Source organism: Hippoglossus stenolepis, chromosome 20 (assembly GCF_022539355.2).
Source record: "Hippoglossus stenolepis isolate QCI-W04-F060 chromosome 20, HSTE1.2, whole genome shotgun sequence".
Taxonomy (NCBI): Eukaryota; Metazoa; Chordata; class Actinopteri; order Pleuronectiformes; family Pleuronectidae; genus Hippoglossus; species Hippoglossus stenolepis.
The window spans coordinates 1816473-1820678 of NC_061502.1; the positions used below are offsets into that span (position 1 = coordinate 1816473).

General features: G+C 44.2%; 8 non-coding genes across 8 annotated transcripts; all 8 read left to right on the plus strand.

The window, feature by feature from the left end:
- Positions 1 to 957: 957 nt before the first annotated feature.
- On the plus strand, positions 958 to 1039 carry trnas-aga. Its single transcript has one exon. It is a non-coding gene; the product is annotated as a tRNA-Ser (tRNA).
- Positions 1040 to 1323: 284 nt separating this feature from the next.
- On the plus strand, positions 1324 to 1405 carry trnas-uga. The gene has a single exon. It is a non-coding gene; the product is annotated as a tRNA-Ser (tRNA).
- A 1094-nt stretch (positions 1406 to 2499) lies between these two features.
- trnag-ucc lies at positions 2500 to 2571 on the plus strand. The gene has a single exon. It is a non-coding gene; the product is annotated as a tRNA-Gly (tRNA).
- An 89-nt stretch (positions 2572 to 2660) lies between these two features.
- trnas-aga lies at positions 2661 to 2742 on the plus strand. The gene has a single exon. It is a non-coding gene; the product is annotated as a tRNA-Ser (tRNA).
- Positions 2743 to 3020: 278 nt separating this feature from the next.
- Positions 3021 to 3102, plus strand: trnas-uga. The gene has a single exon. It is a non-coding gene; the product is annotated as a tRNA-Ser (tRNA).
- Positions 3103 to 3377: 275 nt separating this feature from the next.
- trnas-aga lies at positions 3378 to 3459 on the plus strand. The gene has a single exon. It is a non-coding gene; the product is annotated as a tRNA-Ser (tRNA).
- A 349-nt stretch (positions 3460 to 3808) lies between these two features.
- On the plus strand, positions 3809 to 3880 carry trnag-ucc. Its single transcript has one exon. It is a non-coding gene; the product is annotated as a tRNA-Gly (tRNA).
- An 89-nt stretch (positions 3881 to 3969) lies between these two features.
- On the plus strand, positions 3970 to 4052 carry trnas-aga. Its single transcript has one exon. It is a non-coding gene; the product is annotated as a tRNA-Ser (tRNA).
- The last annotated feature ends 154 nt before the right edge of the window (positions 4053 to 4206 follow it).

Below are 4206 nucleotides of genomic sequence, written 5' to 3' on the forward strand. Positions count from 1 at the left end.
ATGATTCAACAGGCCGGCAAAATGATCAAGGGACTCATGAGGAATCTGAAACGTATGTGTGCACCTTCTAAGAGCAAAAAGAAGGTCTACCAACTGGTCAATGAAGATGACAGTCAGTCATCATCCTCATCCCAGAAGACAATCTCAGAAGACAGGGAAAGTCTTCTGTCTGCAACATCCACAACTGTCCAGGAGATCATTAAGGAGGAGGTCTCTCAATACACAGAATCTACTCACGATGAAATGTCCGACTATGATTATGATCAGTTGGAATCTGGCTCCACTCTGGAGATTAAGAATGTTGCAGATGACGTTGCTGAGGTGATTGTGGATGAAATCATGTCGCAAAACAAAGATGATCCAGAAACAGCCCAGAGCACACCCTCTCTGAAGAAAGTGTCTGAAAGGATTAGGACAATCACTGCAAAGCAGTTTGCCCAAGCGTCCATTTGTCGTATTGTGGGCAGACTGAATAACAAGTACTTTGACAGCCTTTACAACCCGGCCTTGACAAGGTTTTGGGTAGGCAGTCAATGCAATCTGTTACGAGTGATATTGACGCTCTGCTTCCAACAGCAGTTGGTGAGATACAGCAGGGGCAGAATGGGTCTCAATGGATGGATGATATTTTCAGTGGTGAAACCCTCGAGTTAACCAACGAGCTGAATAATATCCTCAGCAATCACATAGATAGGATGAGATTTAAGATGACCTCACCACCAAAAGCCTCACAACCACGGTGCACAAGCATAACGGTTTGTCCGCCACGTGCTATCATATCAGCTGACATCCTTGCCATTGTGTGGTGTTTCCTTGGAGTAATGAGGTGGTGGCTTCACACACAGTCAGAAACTCTCACTTCCACGGTGATAACACATAGTTTAGAAAAAGCTGTGTCAGAGGGCCCGAACGGTGGGGCCAGTCTGCCTTCGGCACCTGGTAACGGGTCTGGCTTAAGTTGTTGTGGCCGAGTGGTTAAGGCGATGGACTAGAAATCCATTGGGGTTTCCCCGCGCAGGTTCAAATCCTGCCAACAACGGCAAGCTGCTTTTCATGTCCATGTATCTTCCAGTGTTTAGAAACCAAGCCGCCCTTCAATGGATAGGAGATAATACAGCTGCAACACCTTAGCCGATACGAGATGGGAAGTAGAAATGTGAAGCTTGTTGTTTCAAAACCTCATTTATTTGCTCCATTGCCCCTAACCCTAATCCTTGACCTGGGTTCGATTCCCAGCCATTGCAGTAATCTTATGCCCAACACTTGGATTTACGATCTCAATCTCTGGTTGCTACATTATCTTGAAAAAACAACATTCTTTAAGTTGTTGTGGCCGAGTGGTTAAGGCGATGGACTTGAAATCCATTGGGGTTTCCACGCGCAGGTTCAAACCCTGCCAACAACGGTGTACTGTTTTTCATGTCCATCTTACTTTCAGTGTTTAGAAACCAAGCACCCGACGGAGACAAAACAGCTGCAATACCTTAGCCGATACGAGGTGGGAAGTTGAAATGTGAAGCTTGTTGTTTCAAAGCCTCATTTCTTTGCTCCATTGCCCCTAATCCTAATTCTTGACCTGGGTTCGATTCCCAGCCATTGCAGTAATCTTATGCCCAACACTTGGATTTACGATCTCAATCTCTGGTTGCTACATTATCTTGAAAAAACAACATTCTTTAAGTTGTTGTTGCCGAGTGATTAAGGCGATGGACTAGAAATGCATTGGGGTTTCCCGGCTAGTTCAAATCCTGCCAACAACGGCGGCTGCTTTTTTATGTCCATCATACTTCCAGTGTTTAGAAACCAAGCCCCCTAAGGATACAGATAATACAGCTGCAACACCTTAGCCGATACGAGATGGTAAGTTGAAATGTGAAGCTTGTTGTTTCAAAGCCTCAGTTATTTGCTCCATTGCCCCTAACCCTAATCCTTGACCTGGGTTCGATTCCCAGCCATTGCAGTAATCTTATGCCCAACACTTGGATTTACGATCTCAATCTGTGGTTGCTACATTATCTTGAAAAAACAACATTCTTTAAGTTGTTGTTGCCGAGTGGTTAAGGCGATGGACTAGAAATGCATTGGGTTTTCCCCGCACTAGTTCAAATCCTGCCAACAACGGCAGCCTGCATTTCATGTCCATGTATCTTCCAGTGTTTAGAAACCAAGCTGCCCTTCAATGGATACGAGATAATACAGCTGCAACACCTTAGCGGGTACGAGATGGTAAGGTGAAATGTTAGGTCTGTTGTTTCAGAGACTCATTTACACCCAAGGATTTGATCTATTGCACTGTACTTTGTCAGAGCAAATTCTCACTGCTTGCACTCAAGTTCATGAAGAGATGTGTACACATTCAATTCTCAGTTTTATGTGTTTCAGAACTTTGAGTTAAACTAACTCTTTTCTTCCCCTCTTTGGATTCTGTTCAACAGGGATTCTCTTTCACCTTTTCCCACATTTATTCCGTTCTAGCAGCCAAATTGTAGGGCTTTTGTGGCGATGGTGGTATAGTGGTGAGCATAGCTGCCTTCCAAGCAGTTGACCTGGGTTCGATTCCCAGCCATCGCAGTATCCTTTAGACCAATACTTTCGTTTACAATCTCAAACTCTGATTGCTACATTATCTTGAAAATTATTGAAAAAAAAAGCTTCCTCAGGTTGTTGTGGCCGAGTGGTTAAGGCGATGGACTTGAAATCCATTGGGCTTTCCCCGCGCAGGTTCAAACCCTGCCAACAACAGCAGGCTGCTTTTCATGTCCATGTGTCTTCCAGTGTTTAGAAACCAAGCCGCCCTTCAATGGATACGAGATAATACAGCTGCAACACCTTAGCAGGTACGAGATGGTAAGTTGAAATGTGAAGCTTGTTGTTTCAAATCCTCAGTTATTTGCTCCATTGCCCCTAATCCTTGACCTGGGTTCGATTCCCAGCCATTACAGGAATCTTATGACCAACACTTGGATTTACGATCTCAATCTCTGGTTGCTACATTATCTTGAAAAAACAACATTCTTTAAGTTGTTGTGGCCGAGTGGTTAAGGCGATGGACTTGAAATCCATTGGGGTTTCCCCGCGCAGGTTCAAACCCTGCCAACAACGGTGTACTGTTTTTCATGTCCATGTTACTTTCAGTGTTTAGAAACCAAGCACCCGACGGAGACAAAACAGCTGCAATACCTTAGCCGGTACGAGATGGGAAGTTGAAATGTGAAGCTTGTTGTTTCAAAGCCTCATTTATTTGCTCCATTGCCCCTAACCCTAATCCTTGACCTGGGTTCGATTCCCAGCCATTGCAGTAATCTTATGCCCAACACTTGGATTTACGATCTCAATCTCTGGTTGCTACATTATCTTGAAAAAACATCGTTCTTTAAGTTGTTGTGGCCGAGTGGTTAAGGCGATGGACTAGAAATCCATGGGGGTTTCCCCGCGCAGGTTCAAATCCTGCCAACAACGGCAGGCTGCTTTTTATCTTCCATGTATCTTCCAGTGTTTAGAAACCAAGCTGCAACACCTTAGCAGGTACGAGATGGTAAGGTGAAATGTTAGGTCTGTTGTTTCAGAGACTCATTTACACCCAAGGATTTGATCTATTGCACTGTACTTTGTCATAGCAAATTCTCACTGCTTGCACTCAAGTTCATGAAGAGATGTGTACACATTCAACTTTCAGTTTTATGTGTTTCAGAACTTTGAGTTAAACTAACTCTTTTCTTCCCCTCTTTGGATTCTGTTCAACAGGGATTCTCTTTCACCTTTTCCCACATTTATTCCGTTCTAGCAGCCAAGTTGTAGGACTTTAGTGGCGATGGTGGTATAGTGGTAAGCATAGCTGCCTTCCAAGCAGTTGACCTGGGTTCGATTCCCAGCCATCGCAGTAATCTTATGCCCAACACTTGGATTTATGATCTCAACCTCTGGTTGCTACATCATCTTGAAAACATTTGAAAAAACAACATTCTTTAATTTGTTTTGGCCGAGTGGTTAAGGCGATGGACTAGAAATCCATTGGGGTTTTCCCCGCGCAGGTTCAAATCCTGCCAACAACGGCAGGCTGCTTTTCATGTCCATGTATCTTCCAGTGTTTAGAAACCAAGCCGCCCTTCAATGGATACGAGATAATACAGCTGCAACACCTTAGCCGATACGAGATGGTAAGTTGAAATGTGAAGCTTGTTGTTTCAAAGCCTCAGTTATTTGCTC